This window comes from Felis catus, chromosome D3, assembly GCF_018350175.1.
Source record: "Felis catus isolate Fca126 chromosome D3, F.catus_Fca126_mat1.0, whole genome shotgun sequence".
In the NCBI taxonomy this organism is placed as follows: domain Eukaryota; kingdom Metazoa; phylum Chordata; class Mammalia; order Carnivora; family Felidae; genus Felis; species Felis catus.
This window is the reverse complement of record NC_058379.1, coordinates 12,830,982-12,850,032: the sequence shown is the minus strand read 5'-3', so window position 1 is coordinate 12,850,032 and position 19,051 is coordinate 12,830,982. Positions and strand designations below refer to the sequence as shown.

At 50.0% G+C, this 19,051-nt stretch overlaps 1 long non-coding RNA gene across 2 annotated transcripts; it reads left to right on the top strand.

The window, feature by feature from the left end:
- Positions 1-6,106: 6,106 nt before the first annotated feature.
- LOC123381316 lies at positions 6,107-14,429 on the top strand. 2 transcript variants are annotated; one of them, XR_006588193.1, is made up of 4 exons: positions 6,107-6,830; positions 7,250-7,431; positions 9,924-10,083; positions 13,163-14,429. It is a non-coding gene; the product is annotated as an uncharacterized LOC123381316 (long non-coding RNA). The 2 variants fall into 2 exon arrangements; XR_006588192.1 differs by lacking the exon at positions 13,163-14,429 and adding an exon at positions 10,587-11,784 and having other exon boundaries at positions 6,108-6,830.
- The last annotated feature ends 4,622 nt before the right edge of the window (positions 14,430-19,051 follow it).

Here is a 19,051-nt window from a genome sequence, read left to right as displayed (position 1 = left end):
GACCCGAAGTCTCACCCCTGCCCTCTCCCAGCTCTTTCACATTCCCTATTCTCCACTGCCCTCTGCCCTCTGGCAAAACTCCTTGTAACCACAGGGCCTTTGCACAGCTGCCTGGAACCCTCTCCACTCCCCCGCTGGCCTGGTTAACCCCTACTTGTTACCCTTAGCCTTCCCCAATCTGTCCCCTCTCCTCAACTCCATGGTCAGATGCCTGGGCAAACCCTCTCATCATGTTGGGTAACGTCCCCCAGATCTCATTTCTGATTTGAAATAATGGATTTATCTGTACCACGAATAGAGCTGTTAGCTGCGGGATGGAAGGGACATCGTTTGTTCTCCCCGTGTCTCCCCAGAGCCCAGAGCTGCCCTCGACACATAAAATGCTCAATCCCTATTTACTGAGAGAATGAATAAGTGATCTTTCTCCTTGGGTCTGAAGGCACGGCGGAGCTTGTGAAGTCCCTGCATCCTGTTTCTCAACAGAGCAGTCCGATTAGCTTGAGGTCACTGGTGAGTTTTATGAGTGCCCCACAACCCCTGATGCAATTCTGGGAAGCGGGGGCTGTGTCCTCGGGGCACTTTCCCACGGTGCGCCGGGGTAGGAGGAAGTTGCTCACAGAACCCTCCTCCATTGTGGCCCAGAAAGACCTTTGCACGATGGGTGGATGCTTCTAGCAGGGACGTCAGAGAGAACATGTGGGCGCTGACTGGGAATGAGGGAGGAGAGGACGGCCCGGTCCCTTCGCGTCCTTCTTCCGCAGGCAGAGGGGCCCGCGGTCAGTCCTGCCGTTTCCAGCGGACCCGATAATCATAACAGGAACAGAAACCCTGGAGACCCGTCTGCTGAGCGGTTTTTATGCGCCCAACGCGGTGCCTGGCCCACAGGAGGGCCCGACAGTGAATGAAGCGAGTGAGCGGATACCGGGCGTTCCGTGAAGCACATGTCACCCAGACTTTCATTCTGTCCCCAGAACAATCTCGCGAGGCGAGGTTCTATTGTTATCAACCCCATTTTATGGGAAAACAAGTGAGAAAGACGCACGGCTGTGTTCCAGGAACTGTCCGCAGCATCAGAAGGAGTACGATCTCTCTCTCTGTCTCTCTCTGCATTTCTGCAGCCTGTCCCTGGGGTCCCTGACCTCCCCGTGTCATCTGGAGTCTTCTCTGCTTGTACCTTGCTTTTCCCAGCGCCCACCTCTGACGCCCGGGGCGAGTCTAGGAGGGTGACAGACACTGCACCCTTTCACTTTCTCTTTGGACCCCAGACCTTTGTTTCAGGGCGTGGGGATAGCCAGTTCAAGGACAGCAGCTACTGTGGCCTGAGCTCTACCCTGAGTACGTCCTCCCTCCTGATCTCCCTGCCCTCCCTGAGAGGGAGATATTATTATTGTACCCATTTTAAAGATGAGATGCCGAGGCTTCCACAGGGGACATGAAATGGCTTTGCCTGGTCTCACATCGGCATTAGCTTCAAGGACTGCCAACGTGGGGAGCCTAAAACACAGAAATTGACTCTTTTAGTCCTGGAGGCAAACAGTCTGGAGTCAGGGTGGTCAGCACGGCCCTGCGCCCTCCGGGGTCTCTGGGGGGAGGATCCGACCTCGTGTCTTCAGCTTCCGGGGGGCTCCGGGTGTTCCTTGGATGGTAGACTCAGCCTCTGCTCGGCCTCTGCCTGTCCTCCTCTGGGTTTCTCCGTATGCCTTCTCTTTTCTGTCTCTTGTGACACACGTCATAGGATTTAGAGATCATCCTCCGGGATGACCTCAGCTCGAGATCCTTACATGAATCATCACCTCTGCAAAGACCCCTATTCCAAACAAGGCCACATTCTGAGGTCCCAAGTAGACATGTCCCTTGGGAGGCCACTCCTCAACCCACCACAGGTCTGCCAAGGGCTGGAGCTGAGAAATAACGCCAGACTGGACGCACTCCAAAACCCATGAGCTTAACGGACGCATGATACTTAGCAAACTCACAAAGATAGCGGGCTTCCTTTGGCTTCTTAGGGACCCGTGGCTCTTGACTACGGCTTCTCTTTTTCTCATGATGTTGAGTCTGCACCAAACACAGGTTTGTAATTTTTAAAAATTTTTAATGTTCATTTATTTTTGAGAGAGAGAGAGAGAGAGAGAGAGAGAGAGAGAGAGGGAGACACAGAATCGGAAGCAGGCTCCAGGCTCCGAGCTGTCAGCACAGAGCCCGACGCGGGGACGGAGCCACCCAGGCGCCCCGCCCCTGTAATTTTTAAATAAAGAGGAGAAACTTGACTTTGTGTTTAGATCCCCCTCCCCCCCATCCCACCATACGCCTCTGGTCCTGCCCCCAGGTGCGTGCGAGCTGTCTCTGCCTCCCTACCCTGGCTTTTTGCACACCTCCAGCTGCCCCGTGGCCCAGAGGGGAGCCGTTGTGGTGACATTTTAGGCTGGAGCACATGGGAGGGCAAGGGAAATGCTGAGATTACCTCTCACGACAATGTGCCATTTACAAGCCAGTCACTGGCCGGAAAGCACAGAAGGAGATCGGAAGAGGCTCCGAACTGTTTCCACAGCGGCTGCACCCGTTTGCATCCACCAGTGCCCGAGGGTCCCTTTTCTCCACATCCTCACCTTATCACTGGTCTTTTGGCTGATAGCCGTCCTGCCAGGGGGAGGCGATACCGCTGTGTGGTTTTGATTCACATTCCCCTGATCATTAGCGATAGGAGCATCTTTTCAGGCATCTCGGCCTTTCGTGTGCTTCTTTGGGCAAATGTCTCTCCCGGTCCATTGCCCAGATTTTAATCGGGCTGTGTTTTGTTTGTGGGTTTGTTTTTTGGCTGTTGAGTTGAATGAATTACATAAATAAATAAATATACATATGTATATAGATATATACACGTACATATATATGTACATGTATACATATATATACTTTTTGGATACTAATATATAATATATATGTATATGTATATTATGTACACATGTACATATAATATGTATATTATATATAATATAATATAATATATATAATAATATATAATATATATATTATATAATATATAATAATATAATTATAATTATAATATGTTATAATATAATATTATAATTACATTATAATATTATAATATAACATATTATAATTATAATTATAATTATAATTATAATTATAATTATAATGTAATTATAATATTATATTATAACATATTATAATTATAATTATATTATATAATTATATTATATTACAATATTATAATATAATATAATATTATAATATAATAATAATATAATATAATATATATAATATATAATATATATGTATAATATATATGTATAATATGCATATATATATGTATATATGTACGTGTATATATCTATATACTTTTTGAATACTAATCCCTTATTGGGTACATAGTTTACGCATTATTTTTCTCCCATATTAAATTTTCAATTGTGACAGATGAGCACTGTGTCTGTAGTTAACATGTTGTATGCTTGAAATTTGCGAAAAGTAGGTCTTAAGGGTTCTCAACACCACACAACACACACACACACACACGCACACAAAGGGGAGGTGATGGTGATTGTTTTACAATGTATGCATGCAATCAAGACATCAAGTTGTGTGCCTGAAGGATACACAACTTCTATCTGTCAATTACACCTCAATGAAATTGACAAGAGAGGAAGTTAGCTAAAGAATGAAAGAGAGATTCGGGGCCAGAGATGTTCAGACGGTGCCTGCTGGGCGGGGTTCGCTGGGGATGCAAAAATTTGACTTAGGAGCTAGTGGGAGGTCGAGCTTTTCGAGAAGGAGGCAGGTGAGATCTTCCACCCTGGCATTCTGTGTAGGTGATGGATTTATATTGTGGGTTCTTCTCCCTTTAGGATCTTAGAGTCTTTTGTCTCTACCTTCCTAACAGTCCACAATGAAGGCAGGGAAAAATAATCAGCCAGGTAAAAAGCAGCAGGAGTATGGGAGGGGTCAAACAGGGTTTTCAGAGTCCAGAATAAATCGAAGGATGACTGACTCTCAACTTCTTACGCGCACTTGATCCAAACTCGGTCCCTCTTGGAAGAAGAGGGTCAAGCCCTGTCTTGTGTTCTTTTCCAACTTCTCTGTGGTAGTAAGGTGCTATGATTAAAGATCAGGATCAGGAGGGGCACCTGGGTGGCTCAGTCGGTTAAGCGTCTGACTTTGGCTCGGGTCATGATCTCGCGGTTTGTGAGTTTGAGCCCCGCATCGGGCTCTGTGCAGACAACTCAGAGCCTGGAGCCTGCTTCAGATTCTGTGTCTCCCTCTCTCTGCTCCTCCCCCACTGTGTTCTGTCTCTCTCTGTGTATATCAAAAATAAATAAAATGTAAAAAAAAAAAATTAGAAGAAAAATCAGGATCATGAGGGGCACCTGGGTGGCTCATTCTGTTGAGCGTCTGACTTCAGCTCAGGTCATGATCTCACGGTCTGTAAGTTCAAGCCCCACCTCAGGCTCTGTGCTGACAGCTCGGAGCCGGGAGCCTGCTTCGGATTCTGTGTCTCCCCCTCTCTCTGCCCCTCCCCCTCGCGCTCTGTCTCTCTCTCCCTCAAAAATAAATAAACAGTAAAAAAAAAAAAAAAACTTAAAAAAAAATCAGGATCAGGAATCAGGCAGAGATGAATTGGAAACCCAGCCTTTTCACTGGCTGTGCCGTCTCAGGCAAGCGTCTTCACGCTGCTGAGCCTCGGTTTCGTCATCTGTACAAAGCGAATGTTAACCTTAGGCTCATTGTGGGTGTCTGATGGTCTGGTAGGGGTAGAGTGGTCAGCCCAGTGCCCGACATACAGACAACACTCAGAAAAATGTCACCGCCCCTTTGCCTTGTCTGCCGGTCACCCACGCCATCGTTCCTTCAGTTCTCCTTAGAGCGCAGCGAGGCCGTGATTCATGACCCTTCTCCCACCCAAGCCGTCTCGACTTCCTGGTACTCTGTGTCCCCGTGCCCTGATCCCAGCATGAGATTGCTACTCGTTCCTGTTCCCACCTCACCGCGAGGCACAAAGCCTTTTCTCTGCTTGTTTGTTCTTTCCTGTTTGCCGAGAGTTGATGTCATTAGTTTAATGCGGGCTCTATGTCTCTGCAACTCGCTCTGTTTATACTACAAGGATGCTCAATGGTGTTTGGTGACGATGGTGTAGTACAAATGACAGCTGAGTCAAGAACGCCTTCGCACTGGCCTGAATCAGCCAAGGGAGGGTTTTAACCATCTTTCTTACCGCAAACAGATGTTTAGCACGTAATAAATGCTAGGTGGGAGGCGGGCAGAGATGGGCCAGATCGGTCTCCCCCCTGTTTGTTTATCTGCACGATCCGAGCTTTTGGAGGGCAGGGACCGTGTTCTGAGCCCCGTCCCAAGGTCCAGGGCTTAATGCGGTGTGTGGCACTTAATGAGTGATGAACACATATTTGTTTTTTTCCCTGTTCATTTGAGAGTTCCTTCTGAACTTCCCACTGTATGTGGGGCCCTGTGCTAGACTTTGGGAAGACGACAATGAACGAAACAGGCAGTCTGTTTCTTTGGGTGACGGACGTGTACATGAGTAGTTCAACTCGCAACGGCCAAGTCCTGGACCAAGACGTGCTGAGTACACAGAATCCCCGGTCAGTGTTCCCCGGAGGGCTGGCGGAGGGTGAGCGTTTGAGCCGGGTTTTGATGGAGGAGTGGGAGTCTATCAGATGGAGAAGATATTCCAAGTGGAGGGAGCGACGTGTAGAACCTGATGTTTTAGGGAACAGCAAATGGCTTGTTATGACCTGAGCTCAAAAGACTGGGTGAGGGAATGAATCTGGAAAGATCATTTTAAGGCGAAAGGTAACAATAAAAGGATTTACATGGAATCCCTTAGCCAGATTTGTGTTTTCTTTTCTTTTTTTAAAAAAAAATTTTTTTTTAATGTTTATTTTTGAGGGAGAGAGAGAGAGAGAGACAGAGTGAGAATGGGGGAGGGGCAAAGAGAGAGAGAGGGAGACACAGAATCCGAAGCAGGCTCCAGGCTCCGAGCTGTGAGCACAGAGCCTGATGCGGGGCTCGAACTCACAGATGGTGAGATCGTGACCTGAGCCGAAGTCAGATGCTTAACCAACTGAGCCACCCAGGCGCCCCCAGATTTGTGTTTTCTAAAGACCTCCGTGGAGGTCGGATGGAGGCTGGGCTGGGAAGACAGCAAGCAGATGCTGCTCCTGAAGGACGCAGTGGAAACACTCGGAACCGAGGACCTTCGGTCTCCGATGACGTTCACCTACCCTGACTTCCTGATCTGTAGCTTTTCCCCCCGGTGTAAATAAATCCCCCCGTGGCTGATTTCAAGCTAGCAGCGTGAGGTCACCAGAGGCAGACTTGGCAAGAGGTTATGTATCCCCTTTGCGGACACAGTGAAAAATATCAGGGCTGAAGTATTTCCGCGTGCCCCCCACGGAGCAGGCTCCGTGGGGAGAAGGTGGGGGAGAGAGCTTTGGACATTGTAGGCAGGTGACCCAAATAAATGTGAGGTGGCGGGCAGAGGACAGACCAACATGCAATCCACTCTGTTTCCATTAGCACTGGCTGGGCAGGGGCTTGTCCTTCCTAGACACGTGTTTGGGCGGGATGGCCCGACGCCCTGTGCCCAACCGGTGCGAGCAATGAGTGAACCCCGTCCCCAGACGGCGGCCGTTGGCTCAGGGATGAGTATTTAGCCGATCAGAACCCGTGACATGTGAGAAGATGCTTCTTTGGGCTCCTAAGATTGTCTTCTTTTTCCTTTCCAAGGGAGCCACCAGAGGAAGCCCTCTGCCTTCCTCGGAATGGGCACATGAGAGGGCTTGTACAGAAGTTCAAAGGTGAGCTAACACCTTCTAAGGCTAACACTTTCTAAGACACAGTGGGGAGACGGAGAACAGCCGGGGGGGCCTGGTTTGAACCCTGTTCTTCTTCTGATTCGCCCGACCCGACATGGGCATTCTGGTTGTGTGGACCCACAAAGCTTCCCTTTGGGTGAAGCCAGTGTGACTCGTTTCTGGGGTTTCCAACCGATGGCGCGATCCTCACTCTCCCCGACACCCACTTCCGCCTTCGCGACCCCAACGGAATGGCCAACGCTGAAGGCACAGCCTGTTTGAAAGGCGGATCCAACGGCTACCGCCTCGAGAAGGTTTTGTGCAGCCCGCCTTAGTACCGGGCGGTGGAGGCTGTGAGTCCACCCCGGGGGGATTCTAGGAGACGCGGATTGGGTTTCGATTGCCTTATTCTTTACCCACAGATGGATTACCATCTGCCACGCGTTAGGCTCCGTTCTTGGGGTTAGAGATGTAGCGGAGAATGAAGATCTGCGTTCACGAAGTTGGCACGCACTCCTTCCTACCTGTTTGCTTATTGAACGCCGGGCCACTGTCTCAAGTGAACGGGGGACATCTGATTACCCTCTTTGGCAGAAGAGGAAAGGTAAGACTTAGAGAAGCGGAGTGATTTGCTGAGGTCTCCAGCCGGCACGTGGTAGAGCGGGGTCGAGCATCCAGATCTCTCGACCTCTTTTGAGGTCTGTTACCTTTTACTCACAAGCACACCCAGCATCCTCTTGTCTTTTCTTTTCCGAGCACCTTGTTCACGCTGGATCTTTTCTGCCTCCCTCCAGCTCCTCTCCCCCTCGTTCTCTGTCCTCTGCCCGGGTAGCCTACCTACCTGGATAGAATCAACGGGCTCCTTTGCCCTCCACCTTCCGGGTTGCCTTGGTCTGGCTGTGCCCTTGGACTTGAGGTCGCTACGTCTATCCAAGGAGCCGTCGCTACGTGACTCCCTTTCCCTGGGTCTGGTAACCACCTGTGTGTCTTCCTCTCAGCCTCAGGAATATGTGTGTCAGGCATTTCAGTGCTTAAGTCATGAGTTGCAGAGAATACAAAGCAGTGTGCCGTAGTGACCACGTTTGTACCTAAGAAGGAATTGCAGACCCGGGCTCCAGAGGGTGACAGGCGGCCACATGATCTGGGTGACCGCTGGGGCAAGGCAGATGGAAAGACGCTTGAAACAGATCTGAGCTCAATTTCCAGCCCAGAGCTCAGAATCACAGTCCGGAGCCTGAGGTCCATCCTAGCTCGGCTGAGGGTAGTTGACTCACAGATCTGTGAACATGAGAACAGCTGACGGTCCTCATCATCCAGCGAATTTGGGGCTAGCTCGTTACGCGGCATTGCTGCGGCCCCGCTGACTAATATAAACGGCCTCATAGGTGGCGATACCGAATCGTCACCCCCTGTGTAATTGCCAAAACAGTCAACCCTCCCACTGAGAGTGTTTCGAAGGCAGTCATTGGGGCGGCCCGTGAACCCCATGCCGGCTTAACTCTGTTATTTCTTTTCCGGAGAACTTCTGCTCTCCATGGTTCGGCGGGGTTTGTGAGCATGTCATTGGAAACAAGACCTATGGGGCAATGAATTTTCAGTCCCCTTTCCTGCTGCCTATTAAGCCATGGAAGTTAGCATACCTCAGAGCTTTGAGTGACCCAAAATTTATTTGGGAGAAGGACACATGGATGGTGACATGTGGAAAAAGTTACTTACCCCACACGGATGATGTCATTGAAATGGAGAAAGGCAGAAGCCAAACCAGTAAGGGACATTTCCTCTAGGAAACGGCGTGCCCTGATGTATGGAGTGTTTGACTGTGTTCGGCACGAACACAACTTAGCTTTTCTTTTTATGAAAGCCATGAGCATTTATAAAATTCCACCCCTTCTACCCTCCACCTAACTTATGAGTCCTTTAGCTCTAACCTCCTTTTGACCCGCAGCTTATATAGACCCAAGTCATTTAAAACTCAATCCAAAGCGAAACACGTTTCAGCCATGGTAAAATTAATTCCCTCGTTCGCCATTGGTCTGGGAACCTCAAGGGGGAATCTGTGGCTTGAGGGGGGGCTGGGGAAAAGGCAAAGAAGGAGAGTTTTGTGATCAGAAAGAGGCTTCTAACAGGAAAGATATTTATAAAGCTGCATTTGGGTACTGTTCAGTTTGGAAGGAATTTGTTATAATGGCAATATATAAATCTTTGAATGGACTCATAAATCATAGCGTCAGGCCCAGCCAATCAGGAGCCATGAAAACATGGCGCTTTGGAGCCCTCAGTCGTTACTAGAAAGATCCTGTGTGACTCCTTGGAAGTGGAATCGGAAAATCTGGCTACATTTGGGGGGGGTGTGGAATGTCTCGAATTACTCCTCAAACATTTTAGATTTGATAAAACCCAAGACACGGCTTTTCCAGCCCCACTTCCCTTCTCCTCCACCTCCGATAATTATTAAACCCATGTGTACATCAAGAGAGGCTTAATTCATGTGTTTCTGATTCATTTACACTTAGCTCCTCAAAATATTGTTTTTAAAGGGCTGTTTGTTGTCCAAAAAGCCTTTTCCCCCTAAAGCTTGAAAGCTTAACTTCGCAGAAGCAGGAAGCTGCTTCTTTGCCAAGAGTAAAAACGGGTGAGAAGTCCAAAGGGTTTTGAAGTACGTGTAACGAATGTTCAAACAGGTTCTGAGCTGAGCCAAGTCGAGTTTTCTATCTCTGAGAGATCTCGAGAGAGCCGTGGGGCGAAAGTTTCAAGGAACATCATCTCTTCCCAACCCCCATGAAATTGTATTCCAGTGAGGATGGGGGCCAAAACAACCAGAAATACAAAACGCAGGGATGGGGCGGGGGGGGGGGGCGGAGACTGAGGACCGTGGCCTTGTGGAATGGCAGAGAATTGTCTTTTGAAAGTTAGCAAAAAGGCCGCCCGTCGTATGTCACGGCGAAGTCACTAATGGTGTTTGGGGGCATTCCCTGCCTCCGGGACTCACGTCATTGCGTTCCTCCCCCTCCAGGCAGTGATGTCCACACTCGCGACGCGTATTAACGCACCCGACACCTCGATGAAGGAGTGATCGTTAGTATCCCTGTTTTACAGAGGGGGAAACCGAGTCACGGAGACGTCGGCTTCCGCTTTGGGACAGGAAGGCGTGAGGTGGGGCTTCCAACCCCGTTCGTCTGCCTCTAAAGCCTGAGCCTGTAAGACCTCACGGGGCACTGCTTGTGGCCGGTCTGTGACTCGTTCATTCGCCGAACAGGTATGGGTGGAGATTTTGCTATGTGCCGGCCTACTGGGGATACTGAGGAAAGGAGGAGGTATTGTTCACCCCCCCCCTCCAGGGGACGTGATTTGGGGGTGGAAGACACACATCAGACCAATGGATGGTTTGAGCTGTGAGAAGTGTGAGGAAGGAAAAACACAGGCGTAACGGACATGGCCTTGGAGGGTGGGGCACGGCGGGCTGGGTCTGGGCGGTCAGGGAGGACTGTCCTGTGTTCCTGTTGTTTGTCTAACAGACTTGAAGATAGTGTTATGGGTTGGACAGGGGGGTGGACGGGACTGGGCGTGAGTGTTAGAAGCCGCCCCGACTGCCGTGTGCAGGTGGGCAAGAGTGGGCGTGGAAGAACTTGACCCCTCCTGTGGTCATGCCCGGGAGGTTCGGCTAAATTCTTCAGCCTGATCGCCCCCGAAAGGCCAGTTTCCCATCACGTCCTCCCTCCGCAGCGTTGATGCATTCGTGAAGTTGGCCTTTCTTTACAGCCTGCCGGGCTCCGAAACTGCCCTGCCCGAGACGGTAGTAGCCGCATGTGGCTTTCGAGATTCAAACGAAGTAAACGGAAGGTTTGGCTGCTCCGTCTCCGCGAGATCAAACGTGTCCTGGATATGTCACTGCAGAAAGTCCTAGCGGCCAGCAGCGGCCCGGGGAAGCAGGTGAACAGGTCTCTACTTGGCTTTCAGATCCGGGGCCAAGTCCCAGGTATGGGAATCTCACGGACCAGTAAGAATCTTACAAACTACGTGCAGAGAGTGGAAAGAGCTGGAGAAGGTACTGGCGAGGCACGTGACTGAGGAAGGGCTCTGGGCGGGAGACGCACAGAACGCCCCCCCAAATCGTAACAAGACTCGAACAGGCACTTACCAAAGGGGAGCGTCCAGTCAATGCGTCTATGAACCGGTGCTCGATCTTCTTAGCAATCAGAGGAGGGTCGGTTAAAGCCGCAATAAGATACTACTCACACCCATCAGAGCGGCTCAAATTAAAAAAGATGCTCGATACAGAGTATTGGCGAGGATGTAAAGGGCGTAATGGACGCAGTGTCTTTGGAGACCTCACCAAAGTCGGATGTATTCCTACCTGTGATCCGGCAATGCCACAGCTTGGGGTGTGTGTGTGTGTGTGTGCGTGCCAGCAGAAGTGTAAGCCCGAGTCACAAAATGCATGCACGACACGTTCCGAGTGGCACTGTTGGTAATAGGTCCAAAGTGGCAAAAATTGGAATTACCCATCATGCAGTGCGATGATCGTATCCCCCAAAATCAATGAGCCTGTGCCGGACGCGAGGAACGTTGATGGATGTCAAGAACACGTTGGACAAAAATCAACCCCAGGGACGAAGGAATAGGTGACATAATTCCAGCCGGAAAACGGGAAACAGAGTATTGCGCCAGAAATCAGGGTGGTGGTTTCCTCCGGAGAGGAGGGAGGTGGTGACGAAAAACAAGGGACAGCAGGAGAGCTCCCGGGGTGCTGGCGACATTGGAGTGTTTTGACCTGGATGGCGGTTACACAGATGTTCGTTTTATGACAATTCGGGGTAGAGCCTCGTTTGGTGTGTGCTGTATGGCATAATTAAAAATCAAAGCAAAAATATTTTCTGAGCCTTGTCATAGCTTTTTGTTTCGCCTACTTTTTGAAAACAGTTTTAATGTTTTATTTTTTATATTAGAGAGAGACAGAGAGTGAGTAGGGGAGGGGCAGAGAGGCAGAGACAGAATCCGAAGCAGGCTCCAGGCTCCGAGCTGTCCGCACAGAGCCCGACGCGGGGCTCAAACTCACAAACCGTGAGATCATGACCTGAGCCGAAGTCGGACGCTTAACCGACTGAGCCACCACCCAGGCGCCCCTTTATTTTGCCTACTGAGTGGATTTAGAAGAACAATGGTTACCTTCCTGTGAAACCAGCACTGCGAAAGGAAAAGAATTAGACGCCAAAGTAGCAAGGACATCATCTGCAGACTAAGGAGAGTTCTGCAAATTGAATAAATGTTGCATTTTGAAGACCTTAAGAGACCGATGTTACTTTAATCGTTTCCCGGAGGGCTGGTAAAAACTACCACAGTCTGGCAGTTAGAAGCATCTGGCTTAGTGGAGCCTGTCCACTGGCTCCTCATCACTTACGCAGGCTTTCCAAAGTCTCCTCTTTGGAATGAAAGATGTCTTATAAAATAAATTAAGGAAGTGCTGGCAGTTGAACAGAGAACAACACGTTTCCTTGCTGCACGACTTATCAGAGCCTTTACTGCTCTGCAGTGTGGCTCTAGGAGATGGCTAGAGAATGCAGCACTCCTGATCTTGTTTGCTGACGGGACTACGTTTCTGTCGAACCCTATGTAGGGACCGGTGGTCCAGGCCACCCACTTTGGGGACTTTAAGCCTGGAGCAGGGATCAGCAAGCCAAGATCTGTGGGCTGGACTCCTATTTTTATAAATCAAGTTTTATTGGAACACAGTCATGCCTATTCATGTACATATTGTCCGTGGCCGCTTTTGTCTTTGGCAATGGCAGAGTCAAGTAGTCGCGGCAGAGGACATATGTGACCCACAAAGCTTAAACTATTGACCATCTGGACCTTGACAGGAAAAGTGTGCTGACCCCAGATCTAAGAGGACAGAGTCTGAACTCTTTATCTTAGAGTGCAGAACTTTCCAGAATCGGACCCACCCCAACCTGCTTGTCAGTGTTATCTTTCTTCATCAGTCTCCTGTGTGTGACAAATCTGCTCCCGTCACGTGCATTCGGCGAAACTTTTGTGTTCTTTGTCTTCCTTAGGCTCTTCCCCTCGGCTGGACAGAGGGACCCCCTTCTCACCCCTGTCCCTTTCCCACTCCACAAGCCTTGGCTCAAAAGCACTGTACTCCAGGAAGCCTTCCTTGATTCTCCATCTCCGAGCCGTTCAGGATGTTGACTTCCTGAATCTCCCATTGCTCTTGCTTTGAGTTCTAGAATGGCGGTTAGAGCACATGAACTCTGCGTTACTTAGGGATCAATTGATGGGAACAGAAAGCCCGGGTTTTGCTTGCATAAACACGGCAGGTATCGATTTGTCTCTTTCAGAAGTTCAGAGGTGAGCAGTCAAGACTGAGCTTGATGTTCTGCCATGGATGCTTCCACTCCCAAAGCGACCTCTTGGCCCAACATGGCTGCCTTGGGTCAAGCCATCATCCCCTCGTTCCAGCCAGCTCAAAAGCGAAGGTGTTTTTGCCTTGTATCCCTTCGGCCAGAACTCAAAACTTAATTACATGGTCACACCTCGGTCTGAGGAAGTTGAGAGCCGTAGCTAAGGAGGAAAACTGACCATGTATTCTGTGCACTGTGAGCTCCCCTGACTGTGTCCGCCTCCACTCTGAGCCCTAGCACGTCCCCTGCAGCGGCAGAAACCTGTGATTTCCACCCGTGTAGCATCCGTTCCCCTTCTCCAGTATCATTACTCCTATGTTGCTTTGGAGAAGCACCCCTCTCCCAAGGGTTGATTGCCAACCAAAGTGCCCTCCTTCCCTAGTCGTGGGCTGAGCGTGATAGCCAGGAAGATGAGCGGGGCTCTCCGGAAAACCGAAGCCTTGAGTGGGATGACGCAAAGAATAAGTGGGTTTGGAGCTGATTTGTCCAGACCACAGTGCCTTGAAGAGTGCCACCCTGCTCCTGGCCACAGTGCCCGGCTTCTTGTCTTCCTGGAGTCCTTTCTTCAGTGCTTGTGAGCTACCCAGGCATCTTCCACGAGTGTCCTGTTTTGCTTACATCATCCAGAGTTGGCATTTGTTTCTCCGATGGAGAAAATCCTAAAGGAATACTCTTGTGTCATCAGCGCTAAGGGTGGGTGAATGGAATCGATCAGTACGAGTCGTGAAGCACACTCCGTACTGGCCTCAGAAAATGGTCATGTTGGACTTGGATCAGGACAATGGATGGTGTATGTGACGCAAGGCGCCATTCAAAGAGGAGGGAGCCACTGAGCTCATGGGGTTTTAGATGTCACAATCCCCGAGTCCCCCGGCTTAGGAGGGTCTCATGTTTTACTGGCTTGTCAGATTCATAAATCTGAGATCAAGAAGGTAAAAAAGACTCGGTCTGTTCCCTGGAGACCCAGGGCAAATATTCCCCTGCTGTGGATTATTTATCTTTGGACGATATTCTGTCTGGACACGTGGCAAACGTTGACGCCTGCTAGTAAACAGGCTTCTTTCTGGACCATCAGAATCATCTTCAAAAGCAAGACCGTCAGGCAAACCTATTAAAAAATGAAACACTCGGGGCGCCTGGGTGGCTCAGTCGGTTGAGCGTCCGACGTCAGCTCAGGTCATGACCTCGCGGTTTGTGGGTTTGAGCCCCGCATCGGGCTCTGTGCTGACGGCTCAGAGCCTGGAGCCTGTTTCGGATTCTGTGTCTTCCTCTCTCTCTGACCCTCCCCCGTTCATGCTCTGTTTCTCCTTGTCTCAAAAATAAATAAACATTAAAAAAAAAAAGGCTTTATCTTCAGCGAGCATGATTAGCTGTGTCATTAATCAACAAAGAATCACCTACCTATGAAAAGAAAAAAAATATATTTTCAAAGGTATTGCATGTCTCAGGCCAGCGTTATTTCAATAATTTAACCGCAGTGGTTTTAGAGTTAATATTTACAAACGAACACAAATGATGGCTTCTCGAGCAAGGTTATTTAAAGAATGGCTTCTGAGTCCAGCACCAGATGGGAGCTGCATGAATGCAGAGATCGCGTGTGACTGCATACAATGTTGCCAGTATTTAGCTTGTAATAAAGAAGGCAGGCGAGGAGGGGAGGAAGGGGCCATGTGGTGCAGTGGAGAGAGATTTGAAGACGGTGTGAACATTTTAGGCTTTCAACCTGAGCTCTGTCTTGACCAAGGTACGTGGCCTTGGGCAAGCCATTTCCCCCTTGAGCTTTGGTGTTCCCATGTATAAGACGAGAAGACAGGACTAAACTGTTCTAGGTGAGGGGTTGGCAAACTCTGATCCGTGGGCCAAATCCGGCCCACTACTTGTTTTTATCAATAAAGTTTTATTGGAACAATCCATGTTCATAGCTTTACATATTGTCTATGGCTGCTTCCATGCTACCCTGGCAGAGTTGAGTAGTTGGCAAGTCTAAACTACTATCCGGCCCCTGACGGAAGATTGCTGACCCCTGGTTTAGAAGACTCTCAACTGAGTCTGCACGGGAATCTGTATTGCCTGGAGTTTGTTCTCCCTGGAGCCTAGGGTTTTTATTTTCCTTCCTAAATGATGCCCATCTCAGCCCGGTGATGGGGAAGGAGGGTGGTCCCGGACAGCCTTTGAACTTGTGTGAGCCACCCTGGTGCACGGACTCATCGCCTTACTCTCCTGACTGCTGCTAGTGGGAGGGCAGAGTTGATTCATCTGGGAGGAGGAATTTGAGGGGTGGAGATGCTCCTCCTGTTAGAAAACCACCTGAGTAATTCATCCAGTCGGCATCTTTAAACGATCTGTAAAATTGGTCCTTCCTGTCCTTCTCTTAGGCCAGTATGTGGACGTTTCTGAACACTGTCCTTCATCGATCCTTGGAAACATTTTTTCCTTCCCGTGCAAAATCATCACTGTCATTTTGCAGAAGACGTTTGGGGGGACGAAACCCATTCTGCATGTGTGTGTGTGTTTTGCCCCCCGATCGAGTGCTCCTGTTCTTGTTGGGCTCCTGAATTATAAATTACATTCTTTTCTCTGCCTTTTGATTTGATCCATGGATGCGGAAACCATTTCGAGCGGCCCCTAAGGGCTTTGCAGGTAAGACAGCCCTCATTTTCCGAGCAGATGACCCCCTGCTGCCCAGCTGTGTCCCATCAAATTCCAGGGCTTTCTCCCCACGAAGGATAGCATCGATTCCGAAGTATCCACAGTCCGAGTCCTCGGGGGAAACACACCTCTGGTTCTGAAGGCCCGGAGACCGTGAAGCAGGTGTTACCGACGCTGGTAACCGACCCCCTTCCCGGAACATCACAAGAGCTTATGACAAAGAACTTATCCACCTCCCCCTGAAACACAACGCCATGCCTCAGTGCCCTGAGGTCTTGTTACCCGCGGGGCATCTGTCCCCATTTGACTCTGATTTCTGGGATGAGCTGAACACAGAACGAAGTCCAAACATTTCCGAGTTTCCGCCCTTCTGAGCCCTTCTGACCTATAGCCTTTTTCCAGATCCAAATCTTTCTCCCGAACCGTGCCTCTGCGGAGTCACGGCCACCACAGTTCTCTGCCGCTATTAAGGGAAGTTGGTTGGGGCGCCTGGGTGGCTCAGTCCGTTAAGGGTCCGACTTCAGCTCCGGTCATGATCTCACGGTTCGCGAGTTCGAGCCCCGTGTGGGGCTCTGTGCTGACAGCTCAGAGCCCGGAGCCGGCTTCGGATTCTGCGTCTCCCTCTCTCTCTGCCCCTCCCTTGCTCATGTCTGTCTCTCTCTCTCTCAAAAATAAAATAAACATTGAAAAAAGTTAAAAAAACAAAAAAAAAGAGAAAGAAAGAAAGAATCCCAAGCAGGGTCCGCGCTGCCAGCACAGAGCCCAACCCGGGGCTCGAACTCTTGAGACCACAAGCCCGTGACCTAGACGCTCAACCGACTGAGCCACCCGGCTGCCCCAGGGGTTCTGCATTTCTGAGAAGCTCCCGGGTGAGGCTGATGCTGCTGGCCTGAGGATCACTCTTTGAGGAACAAGGCGGGGTCACGAAACGAGGCTTGAATAAATGGTATCTGACTGGCTGGATGTTGGCCCCCACTTACAAGCACGCCAGGCCCGCAGTAGCAGCCCCTCCCTGCTGGTGACAAGATGTGAGACAGGGATCCAAAGCCACGTCTGCTGGACCAGCCTGTGGCAGTGTTCTTGGACTCGCGGTGCCCTTACGTTATTGAGGATGGCATTCGGCTGAACAGGTGGGTGGTTCTTCTGTTCAAGCAACAGCTGGTTACTGGGCACCTACTTCCCCTTTCAAACACAGTGATACAGGGAGACCCAGAATCCGAAGCGGGCTCCAGGCTCCGAGCTGCCAGCACAGAGCCCGACGTGGGGCTCGAACTCGCGGACCGTGACATCATGACTTGAGCCAAAGTCGGAGGCTTAACCGACTGAGCCACCCAGGCGCCCCTGAAACGCTCTCCTTGTGTGGCCCCCGAGGGCCTTTTAGGTCTCAGATCAAATGTCACCGGCTCCTGGAGACCCTTCCCTGACCGTGCAATCAAGAGTACCCGCCGCCATGGCTTTGCATCATGTCACCCTGTTAAGTTTCCTTCTGAGCCTTTGTCACTCTTGGCAACCGTCTTGTCCATTTGTTTATCTTCTGTCTCTCCCCTCTAGAACATCAGCCCCTTGAGAGCAGGGCTTCCTATGCCTTGTTTCCTGGGCACAGTACCGGGTACCTGGCTGGCACTCAGTAGATGTTTGTTGAATGAATGACTGACCCAGAAGAAAGATAGCGCTAAACGGGTTCACAGGGATAATGTCTGAAGTACTTCAGCAATCCGTCTGACCACCCGTACCCAGCAGGGTTTATAAAACCTCTACCCACCTATTGATGAAAGATTACTCTTCCTCGACCAAAAAAAGCTGCTCCCGCTAAAGATCTTTGTGGTACGTCAGCGTTAGCAGAGTCCCAGCTGGTACGTATCATCAAAAGCCACAGCACCAGATACATTTGGTGCCGTGTCAAAATACCACAGACCGGGTGGATTAAACAACAGAAATTTATTTCCTCACAATTCTGGAGGCCCGAAGTCCAAGGTCAAAGTGCCGGTAGGGTTGGTTTCCTGTGAGGTCTCTCTCTTTGGTTTCCAGATGGCCACCTGCTGTTAGCTGCGTCATCAGGAGGTGCTTTCCCTGTGTGTGTGTGCAGAGAGAGAGACGGACAGACGGACAGAGACACAGAGAGAGGGACGCACGCAGAGTGTGACTCTTCCTTTTCGTATAAGGACCCCAGCCCCAGAGGGTTAGGGCCCCACACTTAGGACCTCATTTAGCTTTAATTACTCTCTTTAGGGGCTCATCTCCAAACGCAGCCGCACCGAGGAATATAGGACTTGGGAAAGGGGACGCAATTCGGTCCATAACGCTTGGCCTTAAGCGATCTTGACTCAGGCAAACTCCAGGTAAATGGGCTTATGATAAAAATATAAGGGGAATTCAGGAGAACTTCCTGGTGGAAGCGGCCCTGGGTCCTCAGAAGCTAGTGTGGAATTTATATTCCACGTTTCGCCATCGAGGTGACTTAGCTCTTTATTTAGCATCTACAGGAAGCACCCAGTTCTTTCTGTCTTCTTTTTCGTTTTTACTGAGACCATTTTCTTGGGGTACGATTGACAGACACAGAGCTGTCCTCACGGCAGCATGATGAGTTGGGAGTTACGTATGCACCCGTGAAAGCGTCAGCACAATTCATGCCACAGAAATATCCACCACCTCCAACAGTCTCCCCCTACCTTCTTCCTTTTTATTGCATTCCATTTATTTATTTTTTTACGGTAAGAACCCTCAGTTTAAGATCTAACCCTCATAACAAAACGTGAAGTATCACTGTATCACTGTAATCACTGGGCGGCACAGCGAATCTCTCGGACACAATCATCTCGTATAACCGCAACCGTGCGCTCTGACCGTCGCCTCTCTGTCTCCCCCTCCCCAAGCTCCTGGTAACCATCACTGGGCGCTCCGCTTCTAAGAGTTTGACTATTTCAGATTCCTGGTAGAAGCGAGATCATGTAGGATCTGCTCTTCGGAGTCTGGCTAGTTTCACTTGGCATCATGTCCTGCAGGGTCATCCGCGTTGTTGCAAATGGCAGGATTTCCTTTCATCCGTGCAGCTGTCAGCGGGGGCTTTTCGGTTCTTCTGCCTTGGCTGTTGTGGTTAGCGCTGCGGTGAAGAGGTCTCTTTGAGACCCTGATTTCCTTCCGTTTGGATCAATATCCAGGAATGGGATTGCTGGATTG